Here is a 25,932-nt window from a genome sequence, read left to right on the forward strand (position 1 = left end):
GCCCAGGACTCCTTATAAACTGCACCCAGTATGAAGGTATCCAATTTGAATCTTTGTATTTACACGGTTGGCAGTGCACCTGGCAGCTCAGTGTAACCAAAGATGCTTCAGAAACCTGGCTTAGCCAACCTGGCAATTAGACATGCAGTTAAGTGCTGATCATCAATCACAGCAAAATAAAAATACTCACATGGAACTAATGCAAGAAACCTTCTCTTAAGCAGGATTATTACCCTTAAAACACAGCACCTGGCTTTGCTGATAAGCCTTGATGAAACGTATTTGCCATGCACCTGAAAAAGTTCTCAGCCAGAGACCAGAAAGGATAAGCAAGTTCCAGTCTAGAGTTGACCCAGATGGTTCCCTGTAACAATAAAAAGAAAATCCATCTCTGGAGCCTTCAGTGATCACAGAGTAGCCTGAGATATGACAATGCCCAGATCAGTTAGACAGAGATGACTCTTCCAGAGAGTTATGACACCCCATTACTCTTCATACTCTAGCTACCCCAAGTTACTCATCAATCTGCTTTACTTACAAGTTCTAAAATTAACTTGTGTCTATTCTGAAACCACTGAAAATACTTCAGCATTTTAGAGTGAGGTTGTAATACCCTGAAAATAAGGAGTTAAGCACAAAAGACATCTATTTGTAAGCCTCCAAACATGCCAGCAGTTTGAAGTTAATATAACATGGGAGACTAAGCATAGCTTTTGTTGAGCATATTTCCCTGGATAAACACACGTTTTTTTCTTTAAAAGTATAATTTAACGCATATGTTAACCATACTTCCAACAGAAGAGTTTGGGGACAAAATTAAAAAAATAATAATAATATGAGAAGCACATTTCAGACTAGATTAGCTTAAAGTATGCAGGGAAGCACCAACTCTGTATCAAGCTGAAACAGGTCAATATAAAGGAATATAGTTCTGCCCAGAAACTTTGCAAACACCTATGCCAAGCATAGGAGATGCTGATTAACAGAAAAGCAAGCTCTTTACCTGCTACCTAAGATGACAGAATAACATTCAGGTCCAAGAAAAAATGGCTTCTTCCTTAGCATTCTGACTGCTGTAAACACTAAGGAGCTTCTGCTAAATCACATCACCAGAGTTTCTTTTCCACTGCAGTCTTTCCTCAGCTAAAATCCTCCAAGGCTCTTTGGCTCAGTATCACTCTAACTGACCTCCTCATTTAAGTCTTGCTTGGTGGAGCAAGGAAAGATAAGAGTGACATGATCCCTGTTTTACTGTTACCCAAAAAGACTTGCTGAGATACCTAGGAAAACACAGATGTGCAACTGCAAAGTGCTAACATCTGATTAAAACACAGTTCAATGAATTACAGTTTCTTTCCTCTATCTCTTACTCAAATAAAATTCACCAGTCAAGAAAGAAACCTCCTTGATACAGAGAAGGAAGAATGCCAGCCCACACAATAATAATAAGAATTAATGCATTTGGCTAAAACATCTCCTCTGCCACCTTCACACACATGTGAAGCCTCCGCTCTTGGAGGGATTTGGCTTGTGACTGTGACACAAACCAGTGCTTCATCGATGTCAGTAGCATGGAAATGCTTCAGACATAGCCTTTAACTCCCCTAACAGCAACATGAGAATTTCTTCTACAGTCACTTTTCACTACTGCTATTCACAGCCTCACAGACAGTGAAGGAGCTGGCGAGACTCACCCCAATTTCATTCTGTGTCTTCTGGGAAGGCTGTGAGTAACAGCGGAGGCAGCTGCAGCTCCAAGGGGCGGAACATGAAAAGGGTCGAGCTGCACCGCTCCCCTCCCAGCTCAAGAGGGAAATGGAAGGGCAGACCACAGCCTGGGTTTGACAGCACAAGAGGGTCTTGCAATACCTCTGACATTTTCCAAAAATTAAAACCTGAATCACAGAACAACTGAGCTATGACTGACAACACAAGAGCAAGTTTGCTCCTGTCCCGGCAGGTTGCAGGCAGCGGGTTCCCCTGTCACGAAGGAAAGCTTAAATTATGCCTTTATGTTCAGATCAAGCCAACGGCTGCTTAGCAGTGTACTGGTCCCAGTTCCAACAATTCTTACTTCCTTTTCTTTCCCTATTCTCGAATTTGCCAACAAGTATGACAATGGAATCTAATTAATGCTCACTAATGAGTGGGACACCAATTGCTAATCCAAAAGAATTTGGTTATGTGCAAGTAAGCAAACAACTAATGTACCATAAACTGTGTTTTGTTCATTTATTTTGACAACTATAGTTTGCTTTTAATTATGATACTTCCTAGCAGACTAGTTTGCCTGTCTATTTTGCAGTACTGAACTCTCTTGTACTACTATGTTTTTCCCTAATGCTATTATTAAAAAAAAAGTTAACAAACAAACAAAACAAAAAACAAACCAACCAAAAAAAAACACAACACAAAACAGAGCAAACTGATACTGCAAATCCTCTGTCACTAAAATGGACAAAAAATTAGTAGAAGACCTCCAGAAACTTGCTTGATGGATGATCCACATCTGCTTCTACTGAACCTCCTTGTCCAGAAAGATCCATCAGTGATACTTCATGGTGCTGAAGAAGTTTTCATCCCAGGCATCGTTCCAGTGGGACTAACAGTTCTTTGCAGAACAGATTTGGTACTACCTGTGTTGCTAAAGATATCCAGCTGTATCCAAAAATGCATCCCTTTCTACACCACATCCGTAAACTAACACATTTTGACATTTTTCTCTGACTTAAAAATTTGACCAGTTAAAGCCTTTAAATAGCTTAAGCAAACTCTCCATCAGTGGGAGTTCTCCTATTATTGCCCTGCATTCCCCCACTGCTTAGAATATTGCTTAACTGCTGAGACTGCCAGAAGTGGCATAAGCCAGTAACACAGGCAGCCATTTGTGAAAACACTCAGCACTTTCTTTTGTAAGTGCTGTTTTTGATTGTCAAACATGTTTTTAAAGCATACTTTTTTTTTATAGTGTTGAACTACTAATTTGTTTTGGTTTTGTTGGGTTTTGTTTTCTTGGGGGGAGGGGGGGGGGGGGGGGGGGGGGTGTTTTTTATTTATTTTTCTAAATAAAAAGCAAGTGAACAGTTGACTTTGTGCAATCACAAGCTTTTAGGGGACACAGTTAACCCTGACCCTTCTCATGTTCCAAGCACAAACCTTTGACTCTGAAGGGAGATGTAGGTGAAAGCTTGTATGGTCCAATTATCAACAATAAATGTTGTGTGCACTTTGCCAGGACTATTTCTCAGGCAGCAGGTAACTGTAGAGGAACTGTCCTAAATGTCTGGGCTTGGTCCCCAAAAGACTGTGGTCTGGACTCCGGAGTTACCAAACAAGGACATAATTTGGCACATGCAGCTTTGCTGGTTGGGTGAGAAGTCAATACTAGATTAAAGTAGTAGGTCACTTCACTCCTAGCCTAGGAGAGCTTCTTGGTCTAGTTCTCAGGTAGCAGTCAAAATACCAAAGCCAGTGGAGACTCCCTATGAAGGGCCAAAAAGTGAGATAGGAACTCATGACCTCTTAATCCTCAGGTCATAGCTAGTCCTACCAGACCACAGCACCTTTGGCTTGGTTATTGAAAAAGAAGATGGCCTATCCATTTTTTTAGGAAGTAATACATTTCCCCAAAGGAATTAATACTTCCAACTGTTTTCTGCCACAACCACCATTCAAAGCTTAAAGACTTGGGCTAACATCTGCTTAAGTATGTCCACAGCCAATGCAGAGAAACCCCATCAAGGCAAGAAGTAAGGGATAATGCAAACAAAGCAATTAACAACTGAAAACAGGGAGATAATTTGCAACACAATTCTCAGACTGGAAGCACAGTTAACCCCTGTGAAAACACCACTGGAAGATAGTTGGACAGTAATTTCCTTCTCAGATGGTTTTCAAATAAGGAAATAAAACACCAGGAACAATGTGAATAACCCAAGGGCTCTAGCATCTAATAGGTCTCCACAACAAAACTAGTACAAACAACCTTTTCAGTTGCTACTTCCTGCTTTCTTGAAGGTTTTCAGGATTGTATAAGCAACACTGCAGCTCATCTTTAACTAGCAGTCACCTATTCCAAGCAGAAAGGAAGTATTTTGCTCTTCGTAATTGTCCACGTTTTCCCTGTAAGCCAAGTTCTTCCTTCTTCCACATGGAAAGAACGTCTCCACTTGGCCCATCCATGGCTACATCCCTGTATCAGCAGCTGGCAGCCCTGGGGGCTAGGAAAGGACTGCTGCACCACTAACTCAGCAGTGCAGTAGATACCTGGCAGCTGCCACAGCAGATTATCCTCTTAATTCTCCTTTAAGCTCAAACAAGAAAAGCTCTATCATCTCCTTCTTGCACATCCCACTTTCCTTCCATGGATGTTTCACTTCTGGACAATGCTTCAGATTTCCAACACCCTACTTGCTCTGATATCTGCTGCTTATACCACTCATCTCTGCAGCAGCATTAGCCACTGCAGCTCTGATCCTAGCCTGAGCTCCAGCTCTATGCTCTGAGAATATCCTCCTGTTGAAGAGTTTCAGTCCCACCCCATTTCCCTGGCTTCCCTGTGCTACTGGGAAAGAGCTATCTGACAGCTACTGCTGGTACCCGGGTATCCAATGCCCAAAATGGCATAAAAGGTTCTTCCTACCTCATTGACTCACTGTTTTTACATGCAAAAAACCCCACATGCAGGCAGGACAGCATAGTCCCTATGGCATCCAGCAGCAATGGGATAAGGACTATCCATCAAGATAGCCTTCTGACAGGTGACAGCCCCAGACACAAGTCTATGAGCTCCATGCATCACTGTGCCAATGCACAGGCTGACTGCCCAGCATGAGTGCCAGAGGTTCCACTTACCACTGTACTGCAAATTAGAGTTACCCACATTCTTTCAGGTAACCAGAACATTGCTGCCCCCTGCTACCCAACCTTACAAGAGGCTTCTCATTTAAATCAGCCAGCAGGCAGAAGTAGCTGCCCCAATTCAACTACCCATGCTCAGCAAAAATCAGCACAGATAACCCAGCTGTGGAGAACCCTGAAGCTCTAATCTGTGCTAACATCCTACAATCACCAAACCAAGGATATTTAAATTTCCCTTCAGCATGATGCCTCTTCCACCCTGCCTAAGCCACTTACCTCATCAACAGAACCTCAACCTCCAGCCTCCAAGATGGCTGTAACAAGGCAGAGCCAACTTTTTGATTTTTCTCCCGGGTTTGCTCACATGAACTCTCCTGTGTCAGTTCCCAGGCAGCTCCAAGGCAATCCCTGCCATGGCCTCCTTTGCCAGGCTCAGAAAACCTTGCCTCAGTCTCAGCTTTGAAATCATTACTGTGGCTGCTAGAGCTCCAGTCCATTTTGCTCCCTGAGAACCATATTCACCAGGTCCCTGGCAAGGTCTCTGGGGCTGTCACCCATCAGGGGAGCATGCTGGAGCAGACTGAGGGTCTTGCTAAGAAGCCTACCATGCTCCATGGCCCAGTGTACAGCTGAAATGAAGAGCAGGTATTACACAAAATATAGTGGCAAAACTCAAGTGCTGAAAGCCACAGAAACTGATGTAGCAGTATATGACAAAGAAGATTTCTCAATCCTTGAGGTGAAGGACCAATTCACCTTGGGAGGAAAAAAGAAAAAAAATCACTGTATTTTCTCCATCTATTCTATTAGGACTAGGATGGACAGTCATGCTATAAGTAAATTTTACCTTTATAAGACCGAGTCCTTAGTAGCTGGGGAGACAGTTTTATTATCACCACTACAGCCTGCCCAAAGCACAAGCAAAGCTTCACCTCCCCTCTGCAGCTGAGAGCCACCAACCTACCTCCCAGGACAGGTCACCTTCGAGACAGCCCAGGCACAAATAAATAGTGCTGGCCAACAGATTACTTGAGCCCATAGAGAAACGTGCTATTCACAATTTTTGTCACCAGAACTGGGAATACATTTGATCTGAGAGCCTCAGGCAAAACCCTTCTCCTCTCTGCATCTTAGCTTCCCCATCCATACAGCTTTGCAGAGTCTAACATACACGAGTGAAAGGCACTGCAGAAAGGCAGAAAGTCACTGAGCAGAATGACAAGACAGGGGCCAAACAGACATGATCACCTCAGATTTTCTGAAGATGGTTATTTATTCATTCTCACATTGTCTCAGGAGCACTGAGAAGCCTTAACTGTGATAAAGGTCCAATGGTTGCAAACTGAGTATTTTCTTTAATCGCATTTGATGCTGTTCTTAAAGCAGTCTGCCAGCTCCAGAGTCATTTGATTATACACAAGTATTACTTCAAAGCAAACAAGCAAGGGATACATTTTTATTTGTTTGTTTCAGTGTTTATAAGTGATATTTTCTTACAATTTGCAGCATGAAGGAAATAGACGGTACTTATGTTTGGATCTAATTTTCATGAAAATTGAATAAAACCAGAAAAACGCCAGCCATCCAAATCCTTCCTACCCCCAAGTAATTAAGTTGCCATGAAGTGGGGAAAAAAAAAAACCAAACAAAAAACCCTTGCTAGTCAGCCAACTTTGTTTAGGATATATTTCATAAATCAGTCATGTTCAGCTTAAATCAGCACAAATGAAGAGAGAAGTAGAAGCCTCATGGCAACTGTTCAGACACCTGAGAAATGACAGTCAGAAGCTGAAGCCGCATTTGTGGAGGGGAGGGAGGTTGGGTTTGAGGGGGTTTCTGATCAAGTTTTCAAAAGCAATTCAATCTGACTCATTATAAAGGCAGCATGGGAGAATGGGAGGGATAGGGATGAGAGACACAAGCAGAGGAGGGCATCGCTCGGTTGGGGAAACACAACACACACTGGTGTGCTGCAGTGTAGACCTGGAAGACTCCAATGTTGGACTGTCAGCACTGAAGATGCTACTGCTCCAGCTTGAACCAAGATACCCTAGAGGCTGTACAGCTTGTCAGAGGGGACATGATGCACATTAAGTCATACCGCTCATTCTTCCCCTCCTCCTCATGTTCTATTAATGAGAGTAAGAATAGAAAGAGACAAGAGTTAAGTGTCTAATCCTGAGAAAAGTAGGGAACAGCTTTAGGAAATCACTGTTTCCTACTGATGTAAGGCTTGATAAAGAAATGAAACCTATGTAACTGAAAAACCCTTGGTAGAATACACATCCTTGATACACGCATGAGAAATCGGCATCCACCCACAAAGTTCTTGAAATCAGCCCAGTTCAAAAGGTAAGATTCCCAAAAATGTCTTAATTTGCAGGACTGCTCAGAAGAGCCACTGATCTAAGCAAAAGGGAAACTCTCATCCTTAAAAACACCAACAATAACCTGTATTGAAGTGAGCAGAATAGTTTGAGTCATTTCATCTCATGGAGAGCAAGCTAGACTTCTTTTAAGTACTTCAGCAAAATTCATATGGGCACCATTCTAGAGAGATCATGAAAAAATCCTGGAACAACTGCTCAGTGAGACAAGGAAAACAATACCAAAAAACTGTCAGTGTGTTAGCTGGAGCAGTAATGCAGTTTTGAAGTGCTGCTATCAAATCAATAGTACTGCTTCCCTGCTCTCTGTGCTAGACACACAAATCCAAGGGAAACACAGCAGACTCAGAGAGGGCTCAGAGGACCATAACAACAATATTTTGGATGTGGAGATGCTTATTTGAAAGCAGACTGAAGGCTGAATATCAGACTTTAGAGACAAAATAAAAATGTAAAATCCTGACTAGAAGAGAAAAGTCATAACTTCAGTTTATCTCCTCTTGGTCTCATAACAAAAGGGAATTCAATAAAAGCTACAAGTTATAGAACAGATAAAAATAAGATAGTCTCAAAATGTCTAACCAGACTGTAGAGCTTGAAGGCAGAGGCAGCAGACAAGGTCAAAAAAGCAAGAATGCACCCCCCAAAACAATTAGGCATGTTTATGCAGTTAAGAACATCAAGAGATTTAAGAGTCCACGATAAAAATTCTTAGTACCAGGTATTTAACTTCTGGAATAATCCCTGAAAGGTAGTGAGAGACAAAGATAATAATAACTGCCCAAATCAGAGCATCATTTGTCCTTTTATAGATGGTTGGCCACAGGAACTGCTAAAGTAGGTACTTGATTAGATGGACCAAAAGTCTTCCTTGCCTAGCACCTTAAGGAAGTTAACAGTTAAGCACCTTAGCTGCCCAAGTTGACACAAAACTGTTACACTAAGATCTATGTCCTCAAAACACATCCAGTTCTCTGGAATTAGCATTTACTTGTTATTTCCTAAAACTACATTCTTAAACTCTGCCAGATTCCTACAGTATTTATAATAACAGGACATGCAATCAGCACTATATAAAGTTAATTACTTTCTGTGGAGAAGCTACAAACCATTTGATCCAAAAAGTTCTTGGGTTGTTGGGGTTTGGGGGGTTTGTTATTTCATTGTTTGTTTTAATTTGGGGGGTTTTCTTATTAGCTGCTTGGTTTACCACACCAAATATCCAACCATACAATCAGTTTTCTATTTGCAATTAATAGTTATGCTGATAACCACTGTTTAATCTACCTACTAACAGAAGCCCCATCAGAAGTAAGCCTTGAGGGAGCTGCAGAATGGACACACTGAAGTAAGGACTTCTCCCAAGAGGCTTGTTTGTTGTCTTCTAAAATACTAAGGACAGACTGAAAAACAACCAGGCCATTTGTTGCAAAAAGACAAGGGGTGATGGTTTTGAACTACAAGAGGGTAGAAATAAGGAAGCTTTTTTTTTTTTTTTTTTTTTTTTCAATTAACAGTTGCCCAGAAAGGTGGTAGAAGCCCCATCCCTGGAACTATTCAAGGTCAGGTTGGATGGGACTCTGAGCAACCTGATCTAGCTGAAGACGTCCCTGCTCACTGCAGGAAGATCGAACCAGATGACCTTCAAAGGTCCCTTCCAAACCAAATTATCCTGTGATTCCCTGAACTCCCTACTGGATAAAGCTGTCACCACTTGACAGCTGAGCGTGAGCTCTGAGAGGACGTGCCTGCCCAGCACACCACCAACCTGAGCTCTAAGGGCCGGTGAGTGATTTGGCCCCTGCCCACTGACCCATGCCATCTCCTTCAGGGCAGGACATGAGTTTCAGTTAAGCACAGGGAGCCCTGAACTCCATCATTTATTTTTAGTTCTCAATATTTTAAAATAACAAAAATCCTGGCCAGCCAAGACAGGCCCTGGGGCCTTCTCTCCCATCATGTGAGGCTCCAGCTGAGGACACCAGCTGTTTGGATCAGGTGCTCAGGGTAAGCAAGGATCATGCTTGTTTGAGTTTTGGGTTGACGGCAAGTTGATTATGAGTCAACAGTGTGCCCTGGCAGTCACATGAGCAGTGAGTGTTCTGGGATGCATCAAGCACAGCACAGCCACCCAGTCAAGGGAGGCGACTGTCCCACTGTACACTACACTGTGTGTAGTCTGGGTGCCTCAGTATAAGACAAGATGTTGAACTATGAGACTGTGACCAGAGAAGGGCAACCAAAATGGTGAAAGTCCTCAAGGACAAGATTTACAAGAAGCAGCCGAGGTCACCTGGTTTGTTCAGCTTGGAAATGGGAAGGCTGAGGGGTGCTCTCATGGCAGTTTAAAGATTCCTCAAGAGAGGCAGCAGTGAGGGAGGTGCTGATCACCTCTCTGTGGTGACCAGCAAGAGCAGAAATGGAATGAAGCTGCACAGGGAAGTTAAAATTGGACATAAGGAAAAGGTTCTTCACTGAGAGGGTGGCCGGTCACTGGAACAGACTCCCCAGGGTGGTCCCGGCACCAAGCCTGTCAATGTTCAAGGAGCATCTGGACAAGGCTCTTAATCAGGTAGTCCTGTGAGGACCAAGAAGTTGGACTTGATGAACCTTAAGGGTCTCTTCCAACTTGAGGTATTCTGATGCCATGATGCTCCACATCACAGCCTCTGGAACTATTAAACACCTGCCGCCTTCTAAAAGAAGATTTAAAGCCCATACTTAGGGGAGAGGGGACACACTACACGTGAAGGAGGCACTGCAGCTCCAGTCACAGCTCATGTAGTTAGGCTCTGCAAGCCTCTGTTTCCATAAAATCACTAAATCCTACAAATGGACCTTCATCCCCAGCAGGTGACATCTGTTACATCCTTTCTGCTCCTTGCTGGTTTGCATGTCCTATAGTCCCCTTCTCCACACACTACCCTCCCTGGGGGATGCTCACCTTCTGCAATGTCAGGGGGCTCTCCTGCTTGCTAAGGAGAGCACAAACCAGACAAAAAGTTGGAAACAGATGGTTTTGTGCTTATGTCAAAACTAAACCATGTGGATTTTCCTCTGTTATGTTCAAAGCTGGACGTCCTGAAGGTATCCAAGTTTCTTCCCCTCCCCCAGGCACATGCCACCTACTCTGAATATTGGTGGGCAGGTTGCTTCAAGGTACAAGAAATCACCAAATCATGAACTTTTTTGTTTTATTCTGGAGTTCACAAAATGGAAAGACAGCCCTTCTCTGCTCAAAAATATTTCTCAAGCAAGGCAGTCACCTGGCTCCAATGCAACTACTTCTTCCCTCCTCCCCCAGAGGTGCCCTAAATCAGTGTTCGACACCAGACTGAGCAAAGCAGCTAAGTTAGCAAAAGGTGTCAAGTAGTTGTTTTTGATACGAAAGGCTTCAGCTGAAGCACGTAAAAATACGAATTCAGATACTGGATAATTAACATGTTTATAAGACTTCAGGCTGGTATGGACTACTTCTGTCAAAAAACACTGTTGGCTACGTGGTCCTCATAACTGAGCAAATAACTCTCAGAACTTTGCCACAGACCTATATGCCAAAATGAAAATAGATGGAATTTACGTACATTTTTGCACATACTTTGGAAGGCAGGGAATTATTTCTGATACAATAGCAGTGGTGCTAATAAGTTAGCACCAAGATACAAACAGCAACCAGGTCAAACCCTTAAGTCACTCTGTAGGAAACCTAGATATGAGCTTGTTTTAGCTCAGAATTACACCGAGACCTCATATGGTCCTTGCTAATGAAATGAGAGGAAGCAGTAGCATCTATTCCCAGTGTAACAGCAGGGAAACCAGATTGCAAGGTTCTTCTGCTAATATGAGTTACTATAGTGTTGCGGGAGCCTCGCACTGTTGCAATAATTGCAGATTTAACAGGCTTTTTCATCCTTCTCACCTTTAAGTCCTCTCTCCCTCAGAATAGCTTAGTGCTGCCATCTACTTTTTTTTTTTAACCTTGACAGTGTTTTTAAAATTATTTTTAGTTGGGTTTTTTGTGGGGTTTTGTTTTTATTTTTTCCCTTTTTTTTTTTTTAAATCTTAAGAGTTCTCAGCAGACTAACTCTCCCACTTAAACTTGAGTCCTTATAGTTATGTCCCCCACATTTATACTTCGTCCAGCTCATTACCACAGGCAAAATTAAAAACAAAGGAAATTACACAGTGTCAGATCCAAAGTCCTTTAAATGTTCATTGGCACTTGAGCCCTAAAATATGACATAAAATAGCCCCCAATGCCCTCAGCTCTTAACCACAAGACACCTTTTACAACCTTTGAAGGTATTAATCTAGTAAAACTCAGCTTACAAGGTAACAAAGACCTACGTCTTACCAAATCATCAGGATAGTTTTGGAAAGCAAATTTATCTAGTTAAAAATGTTCTTCAAAGTTTCAGTTCTAGAGGATTAATGAAATTCTTCTACACATAGTTTATTCGCATAGACATTAACACCATTGGGAAAAAAAAAATATTTCTTGGCTAATTTGTATGAATAAAGAGCCTGAAAAACATCCAGGCATTTTACTAGGAGACTGCCTGCTGCTCAACAAGCAGGATCCAGTCTTGATTAATTCTCCACCTCACTTTTTCATCCAACCATTTTTTTAAGGCATTGACAATTGTTTACATATTGTTCCCCAATTACCATTTGTTGAATAACTTAATGCTGTTCTGGGAAGTGGGTAGAGCTGCTCAGACCACAACACTGCTCCAACTATTCTTTACCCATGGAGGGGAATAAGGAGAGACCTTCTGCCTCCCCACTAAAATCACCTAAGCAAGATCCATCCATCCTTTCTGCAAGGATCTCCTGAGACAATGTGTTCTGGAGTACTACACTGTTGGCTTATACTTTTGCTTCACTTCATCCCAAACAAGATCACCATAACCCCTCTGGATTAGTGTCTGATTGGCAAAGAAATTGCCAAGCCTCTAGTGGGTTGTCCGTAAACCTGTGCCTGCTTTGCCGTAGCAAGGTGCAGCCTTTTGACCTGAAGAGTTTGGAGAAAAAGCAAAACAAACAAACAAAACTCCTACATTTTATCATTATCCATTCTCACGAAATCAGCTGCATTTGGCAAGTAACAGACACGCTCTAAATAATTCCCATCTTCATCCAGATGGCCACAAACATGACATAGGGTCCTAACCACAGGTCCCAGAGCTGCACACTTACAATGGGTATCCAAATCCCTACTCAAACCACTCACAGCATTTCCCACAGGCATGCAGAGAGGGTCCTGCACAGGGAGAAAGGCTTTTACCACTGCTCTAGCTACATGTCACAGCACAGCCTGTTCAGATCCCTGCCCCAGACTTCTGTTGATGCTGCAAAAAAGTCCTGAGGGCTCAGGTGGAGTACATCTGTTTGTCCACAAGGAACTGAAGGGAATTAATCATATTATATGTGCTGTACCAGCCTGATGAAGGTCACACATCTGAACTGGGGCAGCCCAACCTTTAGCACAGGTGTCAACTCTACAAAGAAGCACCCTGAAAAAGTGCAAGAAAGGTATTTTCAGCAATGGATTACTTTTTTTTCTTCCCTTCCTGCAGAAGCTTTATTTTTGTAATGAAAGATGGATGGGAGAAAAGGGAAAAAAAAATTAGTTTTTAAAATAAAAATTCATTTCCTAGCTGTCATTCTTGGATTTTGCATATCATGCCTTAGCATTAACTGCTGCCAAAGACAAGACGTCAGGTCCATCTGGCAGATGTACACTTCCCCAGCTGCCAAGCCTTTCCTTAAGAATTAGGGGCTTTGCTATTAAGCATATTTGCAAATTCCAGCCTCCTAAGTGAGTATGGCTCCTGAACAGCAGCCTCTGCTTCTGAGTGCCCTGGAAAGGGGGAAGTAGCTCTACACTGCAATCATCCACAGTATCTGCTGCACTTGTCTGGTAGGGAGGCCAGTTTTCTGGTAACCAATGGCTATACCAGCTGTGGGAGAGCTTTAAAGAACTCTTTTTTCTCCAGATTATCCCCAAGTAAAATTAGAAAGTGTTAAGGAAGCAGAGGGGAAACCCAACCATTCAAGTCGACATCATTACTTATTTACATATAAATACAGCCAGGAAATAAGCATATGTATTTATATATAAACAAAAAAGCTATCTGTACACTGTTTTTGCATCCAATATTTACTACTTTGTTGGTGACTTAAGAAAAAACTTTCTCCCCAAGAAACTGATGATAAAATGCCCTCTGGTGGGCGTGACTGTGGACCTCTACAGCAACAACCACCTCCTAAATAGTCCAGAGCCTTCAATATACTCTTGGAATTACTATTTTTAATCAAGTCAGACAAAGCACATACTTGCATTCCAGAAGAAACAGATACACCCCTCACTATTGAGCCCATGTTTTACCCCTCAAGTATCCTCAATTAGAATGAGCTAGAAGTTGAAAAAATCCTATTAAAACATTAAATTATTCCTACAATTATATTAATATTCATTTTACTTCTTTACAATAATTATTTATTATTGATTTAAGAGGAAAAAGTAAGAAAACCAGAAAAGTGGCATTAGGTTTTGCTTTTTCTCAGTATAACAGAATCTTTGTAGACTAAAATGGAAAAAAGAAGGGGTGGATAAGAGTAGCATTTTCAGAGCTTATGAATCATTTTTGTCCTGTTAGAGCACAAGGCACAGCTAGGAAGGAGGCTCTAATTGTACAGCTGAAAGATAACAGTCCTTGTCCCAAAAGAGTTTGCTGCCTAAACAGAACAGGCAAGGATGGAGAAAAAAACCCCAAACAACCAACACCTCAAAATGAAGCTGTGTTTCATCTTTAAGATGCACAATAATTGTGGGCAGTGCTTTCATTAATCTGAAATCAGATAAATCTAAAAAAATAATTAAAAAGAGAGAACTGAATGCTTAAGCTACTGTGACAGAAGAGGTAATGCAGCAACTTGGGTGCAGAATGCATATACTTCGAGAATTATATATATATATCTATATATAAAAAATAGACTGCTTTGACAACACACTCAGGCTGGAAAACAAGAGCCATCAGATCAGACTACACAAGCCTGACTCTAACACAGCCAAAAAGCAGCTGCAGTTACACACAGAATTGAAGTCAATACCACATAGTTTCCAGCGTTTTTTAAAATGTTTTTTCTTTCAACAGAGAAGCTTCAGAGTTGCAGCTAAATAAGGATAAGCAGAATAAAACATTCTCATCACATGAAGAAAAATGGAAGAGCTCCACTGTTTTCCCCCCAAGTTCCTCAGGAAGCCTTTTTGCTTCCATTTCAAACAGGATATGGCACTTTCTCTGTTCACCCAGATGGTTAGAAATTTGTTTCCAGCTTCCACAGTACAATTTGCAGTTAATTGTTGCTTTATGCTAAGAATATTTGCGAGTTTGATCTACACATGGAATGTGAAGCATTTCTGTCTTTTTAAAGATGTTTCTGGGCAACAAAACTTTGCTTGTGAAGTTGTTTTGGGGTATAAACAATTGTATGATTTAACATTCACCCTCTCCTTTTCTGCCCTTGGAAAGAAAGGCAAAACTGTGGAGAAAAAAAAACAACCCTCATTTATCTAAAATCTGCCCTTTATATAAGTAGTGCATCCCTGCTCTGTACAGAGCTCCGTCCCTCTCTAGTGGCAGCTGGGTCACATACCAATCTGTAAACCTGCTCCCAGCTTGGCTAATCAAAGATCTGAAACTTTAAGACTCAAACAGCCCCCCTTTATTCCTCTTTGCAGACAGCCCACCCAGAAATTCAGAGTTATATTTGTAATTTTCTCTGAAGGCTAAGGGTTTCACAGAGCAGTGCTGTCACTTGGTGTTGTACTATATAAGCTCCATCAGTGCTTCATGATCTTCATTCTTGCTTCTCTAGCTATTTTGTTGATTGCTGCTACACTGAAACCTATTTCTCTCATTAGATGCAGTAAGCCAAGATTAAATGGTGTATTTGTGGATGTAACAGTTAACACACAATGCTCTGGCTCCTAAATTTCTGCCCCAAACTAAAAGTAACAGATTATCTAGGTAGGATTAGTACTGACATTTCTTGGATCTTAACCTGTTGGGTTAGTCTTTTCTCAAAAGACGCTTTGCTGTTAGAGCAGCAATTAACAGATCAAGGTTACACTACTTCCCCCCCTCCACTTCCAGTCCCTTTAAAACAAATATATATCAATCTTTAACTTATAAAAGAAAATATATGCTACTATGTCCGACAAGCAAAGAGGAGGAAAAAAAAAACCCACACATCACTTTTCCTTGGGTTTTTTTTGTATCTTTCAGTTTTCTAATCAAGAAAGGCCCGAGGCTGAGCAGTTCTGATTGTTGTTAAATTCACAATCTTTACATACAAAAATAAAGATTTTGTACTTTTTGGTTTTAGGGTAAAACTATCCTCTTAAGCAAACTCAGAAATGGCTATAGTGAAATTTGAGAGATTACAAGTCTACTCAAAAACAAGAACTGGTACGTTCTAATTTTACAAGGCAAGATTTAGACAGGGAAAGGCTCATCATCTGCTGTCTCATGTGATGTCATTTTAGAAAGTACCTCGAGGAAATCTGAGTCTGTTCATGTTTCGCTAACGACAAATAACTGCATGATAAACAGTGTGGCCTGAAAATAGGAGGAAGGAAATGGTTAACCAGGACTTCCACTCAGATTACATGCAGCAAAAGTCTAAGCAACCTCACTGGCTTCTCCAGATGAAAAGCCCAGAGGTACTTAATACCCTAATTAACCATCACCTCAAGCAGTAGATGCCTTGGACTCAAGCTGCACCTGCATTTCCATCAGAAATTAAGAGTTTAAGGTTCTCCACTAGCACACTGAAGCTGCATGAACTTCTGTAAATAAAGAAGCCAGCACAGCACAGGGTCTTTCATTGGTTTTATTTGTATTACTTTTGAAATGCAACACTTCAGTAATATAGCTGTTGCAACCACAAGATTCATCTAAGAACAGTTTTTAGAAGGGCTGAAGGGTGCTGCTGTGAACTGTCAAGTGTGACACTGAAATACTGAGTTTAAGGAAAACTTGATGCAATTTCACTTTTAGCAGAGCATCCCCTCCCCACGCACACAAGCAGGTTTTTGAAATTTCCATCTGAGACAGAAGACAAAACAAAGTAAAACAAAGAGTATTATAGCAGCAAGTGAATGACAGTTCCCCTCTTCGACTGCATTTCTGTATCTCCAGACCACTTTTAAAGTCAGTCCTGTATTTTATAGACTTCAGGCAAGCCTTTTTGTGTCCTTACTTGCTATACCATTTCTATGCTGCATTTTTCCTCCTATAAATAACAACTCAAATATTAGCCACAACTTCCCATTGCCATTTAGTTCAGAGAGATAAGGTTATGATGTTGCAGAACTAGAACTGCCCAGAAGTTTAATCATAAAATTACATACTTTTCTTCCCAAAAAGAAACATGTACTAGAAAATAGGCTTTACTTTGAGGATTTGATAAATCTTAAAAAACAGGCAGAACATTTATCAAAGATTTTCAAGGTACCAAATATAACTTAATTTAATGCAGCAAATTTGGGCCAAGGACAAATTTGGGCCTCTTTATATAATCCTTAACTGTGAAGGGAAAATGGAAAAAAGGTATTGAAGCACCTGGGTCACACAAGCCAGAGACCAGAAAATATGTCTACTCTTCAAATGTCCACCCCTCCTCTTTTGTAGTTGCAGTCATCTAGTGAGATTTGCAGGCTCTTTCTTTGACCTTTAGACCTTCACAGTTGAATTTCACAAGTGATTTGTTCCTCAGGGTACAGAAGCACTGTGCAACATCAGATACATATTGGAACATGTCAGCTGCACAGGTGTTAACTAGATCAGGATTTGGTCCACAGTTTGGCAGCTCCTGTGATAATTCACACATCAAGATCAACTGAGAGGTTCCCCAGAAGGTCCCGCACAGCCACCTCCCACGCTCTGTGTGCTACAGGCAGCTTTTAATCAAGTCTCATTACACTTCTTTGCCATTTTCTTAGACTTCAGAAAGCAAAAGGGTGTTGTTGGTTTGTTTTGTGTTTGTGGTTTGTTGTTGTTTTGTTGTTTTGCTTTGTTTTTTACTTTCAGACTTGTACATAGCAAATAAGGAAAAAAAACACGTTAGCACAGACACCCAGTGTCTCACAATTTCTGAATCTGAGATTGGGCCTGCAGAAAATCCAGACTAGTGTCAGTGTAAACGAGGTAAGTTAACTTACTAAAGATCAAATCCAAGTTTCATCTATGTCTATGCAACATTGATTTCTGTTAACTACATGTGTGTAACCAAGAGCTACACGTGAGTCTAGTACCTTGATGTCCAGCTATTGTCAAACAGAAGCCAAAAAGTAGCTGCAAACATTAGTCTGATGTTGCCCACAGGCAGGGCCTTGCAGAAGGCTGCACCAGCAATTCTTATTGACAGGCTTAAGATGGCAAACCTCGCTATTAGAAGTAATTGCACAAATATTTGGAGTGTTCTTTAAAAAAAGAAAGAAGATGACATAAGGGAAAAGCAACACAAAGCCACAGACCAAGAAAGAAACTACTACATGCAAATACATGCAAGCTTCTCCCAAGCTAATTCTCCTCTTAATGGAATATTGATCTGTACGCTCAGTGTTTAGAAATGTGAAATAATGGGGGGGGAAAGGAAGGGAAGACACGCTTAGAACAGTGAGTTTTGCTTAAATAATACATAGTTTCCACATATGATCAGCCAAAACTAGCATAATGAAGAGGGCAGTATAGCATATAGAATGTTTTGCCTCCCATTGTATTAGCAAATTAGTCAGAGATGACCTGCAACTATTAACCACACAATTTTTACACCATCATCCTAAAGAAGCAGACTATGGTATTTTTCATAACGTCTTACCACACGATATCCTTACTGGACCTGCTGTTTCCCTGCTCTGAATACGACAGACTACGGGTTGCCAGTGGTAGGATCTAGGCTCTTCAGATGTAATAAATCAGGATGTTTGTGAAATTAGTTGCGGGTGGGGAAGGGGGTAAGGGAAGAGGGAAGAAGGCAAACCAGTGTTCGGGTGGGAAGCAGAGCTGTCCAGTCATGATGGAAAACATCTGGCTAAGCTTCATTGCATCCGCTCCTACACTTAAGTGAGAAGGAAGGATGAGGGGAAAAGAGCTGCAGCTTTGAAGCAGTTACGATTTATACAAGTCTCCCATTGCTTAAACAGCACCCTTAAAATGTAACCAGTGTCATACAATCAAGAAGCCACTTATTCCTACCTTCCACAAATCTCTTCCAATTCCAGGGACTTCTATCACCTTTACAATTCTAGAGAGTTTCTTCTAGCCTTTTCCTTCTGTCATTCACAGACTGCTTCTGAGATATCCCTTATAGCCTCCAACATATTTTACTAAAACAAGTCATTCAAAAAGCGGGCAGAAAAGAAAACAAAACAGAACCAACACACATTCCCATCAGAATTCCTAGCCTTGATATTTCAAACAACAGCATCATGCTCAACAGCTCCACTGCCTCATCCCACTACCAATATATATTTAAGATATTCTTAAGAGTATAGGCATTGTCAAAGGAGCTGTTCCATAATGTGGGAACTTATTCAATCATATCAACCTATACATTTTACACATGTATGTATTTTTAGGCTATGCCCCTTGTTCCAAAAGATTAGAAGTTTAATGTAGAATTAGCCATTTCTTCTCCCCTACTCCTACTGAAATGCTATGAAGAAGTAAGGAGTAAGCTCAAAAAAATATTGCTTAACTTGAGTTATCCTGTAACATTTCATATAGGTCAAAAAGGCATTTTCCAGACATTTATATACCTGACAACATTCTCCAATATGAAGTGGAACAATTTGGCATTTTTCCACTCTTGGCAAGCAAGAGACAAAAAAAACAAACCAACCAAAAAAAAAAAAAACCAAAAAAAACCCCACAAAACAAACAAACAAAAAAAACACCCACAAAACAAATAAAACAACCAAGAAAAAGTTAAAAATTAAGAGGTTTTTTTAAGTACACAGTATGTTAGGAATCATTTCATGAATTCAAGTGTTAAACAAGCCACAAGTCAACCAAAATTTGCAATACATACATATTTCAAAGCACAGGTAAACACAGCTGCATTCACTTTAAAGTTACTCTATGTCATGTGATTATTACTATGAACTTCCTGAACTTTTGCACCTCTTTTTTGATTTGTGGTTTACCTGTGGCTGGAAAATCTAACAGCATTTAAATTATTCTCCCTCTCATTAAGAGAAACAGCATGCTTAAGCCTCAGACTGTGACAACAGACTTTTCTTTGAGTAGTTACAGCATGCTGCGATCTGCAAATCCACCATCACTGCTTTCACAGCCCAAAAAACAAAAGCCTACAACAAGGTCTGACAAAGCATATCTCAGAGCAGAATTATCTGATTTAAATATTAATTACTCACCAGCATGGACTTTAAGAAGTGTCTGAAGGAAAAGCTCTTAAATCACACTTTAAATCCAGGATTTCTACTGCCTGCATTGTTATGCAGATCATGACTTTGGAGGGGGTTTGTTTAGTTTTCTGCTGTTGTTTTTATTTAAAGATGAGTGAAGATTGGTAAGAACTCTCTCAATTTCCAAAAAATATCAGAAAGTAGTGTGGGTTGGAAGGGACCTTAAAGATCATGTAGTTCTAACCGCCCTATCATGGACAGGGACACCTCCCACTAGACCAGGATGGTCAAAGCCCCCATCCAACCTGGTCTGGAACACTTCCAGGGATGGGGCAGCCACTGGTTCTCTGGACAACCTGTGCCAGTGCATGAGTAGAGTCCAGATCAACAAATCAGGAACAGAGTTCATGAGACCTGCTACAGAACACCATTATTGCCTCAGATAGCCCTACAGGAACTTGAGAGACTGTTCAAAGTATCCCTCAACTACACTGAAAGTCCAAAAAACATTCCTACTGCATGCACATCTGTTTTTAACTAACAGCAACGCTGTAGGAATTTTATCAGTGGTGGGTTCTTACAAACTGCTGCGCTGAATGAGTTTCAGAACATGCCCCTAGAAATAATCTGGTTTCCTTAATCAAGCCATGTTTAATCTGTGTTTATGCAGAGTTTAGTCCTAGAACTGTAGCCAAATCCAAGAACTGTACATTCGTGTCTTCCGACAAGTGAAATCAAACCCAAACTGAAGTTCTAGCACTTTGTATCACATCACATAGCATGTTGTAACGGATGGCAGGGAACAAACCCACAAAACACTGCAAAAGGAATGCTGAATTCATTTTAAGAGTCCAGTGTTGTCTGTAGCTCAAGCAGACAGCTTCAGCAAATCGGTACTACTACTGCAAACCAGCACTGTAAGTTACCTGAAGTCTAAGACTACAAAAAAATTATGTTTTTCTGATTATAGCAAGACATAATCAATAGCAATTATATATATATATAAAGTATATATATATATAACAAATAGCAATTATAGGAAGAAGTCCAAGTTGAGGATATTTGAAAACCTAGACCTCAGCAGCACATCAAAATTAAGGAAAATAGACTCATGTTCCAGATATTATAATCTACAACATGCAGTTATTTATGGAAGAGTGTGACAGGAATCCCATTACTGCCATTTATCAGATGGTCATGACAGCACAGAGATAACTGGGTGCATGACCACAGCACCAGGAAGGCTTCTTGAGCCATCTCTTGTACCATGTCTATTCAGTTCTGGTTAACCACAACAGGTAAACAGCAGATATTCACAACTTGTGAAGTGCATTGACTTAAAAAAAATCTGACAGAAAGGCATTCCCATAAGAGATTTCTAATCTATTTCCTTTTAATCTCCTTCTTTGTAGCTGAGGAAGAGTTCTTTGTACTTCTGGTAACAAAGAAAACACAGAAGTGACAGAAGCATGTCAAAGCTGTTTACATTTCATACAGCCTCGCACCCGGAGCTGCCGTTGGCAGGTTACTTGAAGATCCTGTTCAGCCTTGGCATAGGAGCTCCATCTTCCTACAAGTAACTTTATAAAAAGAGTTAATTGCATCCAGGGATGCTAAAACTTTTCCCCATTCAGGGTAAGCTAACACAAAACCAGAGAGGAAATGTTAGAAAGTGACAAAGGGTTAAGACAATAATTTCAAGTACCCACAAGTATACTCAAGGCAAATTTCTGCTATCTGTCTGTTTATGGGCTTTAGAATATCAGTATTTATACAGTATTTCTTCTGTGGAGAGATGAGTACTTTCAGAAAATTATTAGATAATCAAATAAATCACAGAATTTTATGATACCATGTCATGTTATTGAATCAGCATGCAGCGAGGCGAACCACTGTAAAATGAAAGATGGGGGGGGGGGGTGTGAAAAAGCTGAAGGACCAAGTAAGTTGCTAACCCGTGCTGAGATTTCAGCTAGCTAAAAGCCTTGCGTACAGCACAAAGAATTAATGATCTGAAAATGATGTGGACTTCTGTGGTGCACTATGAAACTGATGCTCTGCAAACAGAGCAGTTCCAGGATCAGGCCTTCAGGTGCCTGGGCTCCCTGGGTCTGTAGCCTATGGCAGTACATCCAAGCAACTGGTGTAGTTAGGGTACAAGTCACTGCAAAAGCCTTTGTAATGCTATGCTCAACCTAAAGTTAAAGAGGGATGACCAAAAAAAAAATTAAAAAAAAAAATAATTAACAGAAGCATTAAAGATACTCCACAAATTAGAAGCGAGGAAAAAAACAAACCCAAACAACCAGATCAGCTGTAAAATTTAAAAAACCAAAAAATCCCACAACAATGATATAATGGAAGTGATGGGGGTTAAGGAAGACAGGACAAACTGCAATTTGTCTCTCCATTTATGGATCATGGGGTACTCTCTTCTGCCCTAATGCTGTGTGTGGGTTTCCACCACAGCACACAGAGGCTCTACAAAAAGAGCCTGGGATGAAAAAAAAACCACAACAAACCACAAATCCAAAAAATAATCCATATATTAATCCCCCCCAGCTTTTTTTTTTTTCTTATGTGTCAGAAGAACTGGGTCCGTAGGTTTTCAGAACTAAATTAAAAGGTCAGGAAACCAAGAAAGCAAGTAGGCATGGAGAAGACTGAATTGCAGATTAGCACAGAGAAAGAGTGCTGGGATGATCACGGATGACTGCAAATAGTTAAGGTACTGATCCTGGTGGCTGGTAGCACAGTGCTGAACTGGAATGGCTCCAATGGGAACAAGGGAACACAACCTGGGAGAAGGATGCATGGATGTGAAGCAGTACCACTGGTGAGATGAGCAAAGCTAACCTGGCTATAATGAGCTCTCCTCAAACAGACACTTAAAAGTGATAGCAGCAGATACAGTGCACAGTAAACCCAAAAATCGTATCTAATTTCTAGATCTGTGTCTTCCTCTCCTTTCACCGAGAGGACTTCCAGTCACCATACACACCATATACCTCTTATTATTGTCTGAAGAAGAAGGGAAGCAAACCTGACAGCATGCTAATCTGGAACAAGGGAAAACAGAGGTGGTTACTTTCTTCCCTCAAGATTTCTGCTTCAAAAAAGCAAATGAACAAGAGAGGGGTTGCTCCAGCACTGGCACTTCTTGTTTCATTTCAGCAAGACTTCGACGAAACCCAATTCACTATGTTGTGCATCTAATATATGGGGTGCTTGAAGTATGACCATCGCTCATTAGAAATGTAATTAAAAAGTGATAAAACTAGATTTCCCCCTCCCTAGCATGCAGATAAAAAACAGTAACCCTGCCTCTATTTGTAACCATGACAACTATAGAATATTTTATTTCAGTAATATAATTCACACTGAACACTTGCTCACAGGTTTTGTTGTTAAGGGAAAGGTTGACACACTGTGCATGCATTTCAGAAGCTACCAGAGACAACAAAACCAGGGAAGTCAGGCAGTTTTTGAGACCAAGAACCCAGTCTGTATTTCAGAGTTCATTTCGGACCCTCTACAGGAAGGAAAATGAACTTGAGCAAAAATTCATCCAAATTAAGCATTGCTGGTCATCACTCGCAAGGAAACTACTTTGTATGACTGGATGCTTTTCAACTTTTAAATAAATCATAACGATACTCCCATATTTTAGAAGAGGTAGTAACTCAAACCCCAAACTTCAATTATCAATTAAAATAGCACAGGCATTATTCAGTTTCTATTAGGAAATATCAAAATAGATGTTATGGGAAAAGATATGAAACAGGCAATGAAAGATGAAGCTTATACATGCTCTTTAAGCCTCATTCTAGATGGGTCACTAAATTATTTGCATAGCTCCCATATTCTATCTCCAATTGAAGACAACTTCCATAAATTTAAACAATGAGGACAGGTTAGAAGAACAACAACGAAAAAAAAAAACACAACACCCACAAACCCCCCCCCCTTTACATTATGCAGAAAAGATTAAACAACCTCCTGAGCAGACCTAAAGTTTGACGCTGATAAATGTCAGTGTAAAATATGGCTGTACTTTATTTTTCTCCACATGGAGGAAAAATAAAGTAAAGCCATTAGCAGTTTAAAGCAGAATATAAACAACAGTAAGGCAAAAAGACACTCTTGCTTTGTTTTGGTGGCAAAAAAATAAGAAAAATAATCAAGCTTGCTGGAATATTACTTCTCTCACACAGATCATCTATCATATCCACCAAGGAGGATTTAAAGTTTCAGCAGACTGCTAATTATAAGAGACAGTAATAGTGTTATCTGCAGTCACCTTAAAGCTACAGTAGTTTGGTTTTTAAGTACCTTAAAATTGACCTCAAAAGAACAGCCTGACAAATGTGCTGAAATCGGTGCAAGAGCCACACATGCCTACACGTACACACACATGCACTTCCCTCAGTTGTTTTAAATAAACTTTTTTCCCCGATATTCTTTATCAGAAAAATGCTCTGTATTCATCTGCTTTTAGGAAAAAAAAAAAAAAAATAAGCCTGCAGCAAACACGCATGTCTTTTTCCTTCATTGATGGAAAAGTGATTAAATCCCCCTTAATCTAGTTACCAGAACGCTATTTTTCTAAACAGTTTTCATATACAATAAACAAAAGATAAGCAGCCAACTACACGACCAGGGCTCCATAATTTTTGGTGGTGGGGAGAGATAAATCCACCTCCGGCATTCTGGGAATATTTTCAGTTGAATAAACGAAGCCAGAGGGTTAAAAAAAAAAAAAAAATCATCTGAGACTATTTACGAAGTGTATGAAAAACACCACCATCCATCTCCAGAACTCCCTTCCTCCAGATCTTTCTCCACCCTCCGGGGAAGCAGAGGAACCTGAACTCAAAATCCCGGGTACCACAGACCTGCATCCTCACGCGACAAGGACAGCTAGTCACAGGCACTCAATGTCAAAACAAAAAAAGTAGCTTTTCCCTCCCATCCTAAGCGAGACCTTCCGAAAACAAGTCCCCAGGGGATGCGCCTCTGCGCTCCTAACGGCACCGGGCTGCACTTCGGCGCCAAGAGAAGTTAAAAGAAAACAATCCCCCCCACCCACAAAAAAAAAAAAAAAAAATATATATATAAATATATATAAATTAGCCAGAGAGCCTCAGCAGCAGCCAAACAAAACCTCACACCGGCGAGGAATGTCACACGGCGTGGCGAGGCATGGAGTGGGAAACGCGTTACCAAGTGGTTTTGAAGAAAATACACGGATTTAAACAATATCGTGCCGGGAAGTTCCTCGTACACATCACGCGGGGGAGGGAGAAGGTGGGGGGTGGAAATGTATTCCAGGCAGAGGGAGACGGCGGGGCTGGCGAAGCATTTGGGAAAGAAGGAAGGAGGCTGCCTGCCGGGGTGCGCACCGATGCATTCCCAGGCAGTTTCCCGGGCGGCTCCGGGCGCGGGCCCGGCGCTGGGAAGGGGGGATCCAGCGGGACAGCCGCCCCCGGGAGGGGTGGGGGGGGGTCCACGGGGACACAACCGCCCAGGGGGGATGGAGGGGATGGGTGGGGAGGGGAGTTGCTCGGCCGACCCCGCTCTCCGCCGCGGCGCGGGCGAGTGCCTGAAGTTGTGGGTGCGCGGCAAGAGGTGGGGACCCCCCGCTACCGAGGGGAAAAAAAAAAAAAAAGAATAATGAATACATTATAGGGGAAAAAAAAAAGAAAGAAAAACCATCATCCTCACATTACGATCCCCCGCTGGCTTCCCGCACAGCACCCCCCAGGCGGCAGGAGGCACGCAGGAAGTTTTTAATGCGGGCAGCGAGCGCAGGCGCAGGGCAGCCGCCAGCCCGGCGATACCCGGCCAGGCTGGCGGGGAGCTCCGCGGGGCGCGCAGCCGCCGCGCCGCTTACCTCCCTCCGCGGGGGCGCAGGCAGCCTTGGGCCGGCAGCGCGGGTGCGCGGCCGCGTCCTCAGGCGGCGGGAGGATGCGCGGCGGTGGCAGCAGGAGGAGGAGGAGGCGGCGGCGGCTGCTGCTGCTGCTTGTGCATCGCAGCCTCCGCCGCTAACGCAGAGCCCCGCGCGGCTGCGGGTGCCGAGAGCCGCGCTGGAGGCCGGGCAGGGGGTGATGGTGGTGGTGGTGGTGGCGGCGCGGCGGAGGCTGCTGCGGAGCCGCGACCATGCTCCCCGTCTGGCCGCCTTCCCCTCACCTACTGCCCGCTTTAGCCGGGGAGGGAGGCGGCCTGGGCGCCGGGGCGAGGGGCGGG

The 25,932-nt window shown here is 41.9% G+C and overlaps 1 protein-coding gene across 4 annotated transcripts in view; it reads right to left on the bottom strand.

Moving 5' to 3' along the window:
• Positions 1-25,688, bottom strand: part of KLHL29 (kelch like family member 29) — a 391,974-nt gene extending 366,286 nt beyond the window's left edge. For all 4 annotated transcript variants that reach the window (XM_051615176.1, XM_051615178.1, XM_051615175.1 and 1 more), the window contains exon 1: positions 25,580-25,688. The gene's annotated coding sequence lies outside the window, so the exon portion shown is untranslated. The remainder of the gene's footprint in view (positions 1-25,579) is intronic.
• Between the last annotated feature and the right edge of the window lie 244 nt (positions 25,689-25,932).

The sequence above is a fragment of the Apus apus genome, chromosome 3 (assembly GCF_020740795.1).
Source record: "Apus apus isolate bApuApu2 chromosome 3, bApuApu2.pri.cur, whole genome shotgun sequence".
Lineage (NCBI taxonomy): Eukaryota > Metazoa > Chordata > Aves > Apodiformes > Apodidae > Apus > Apus apus.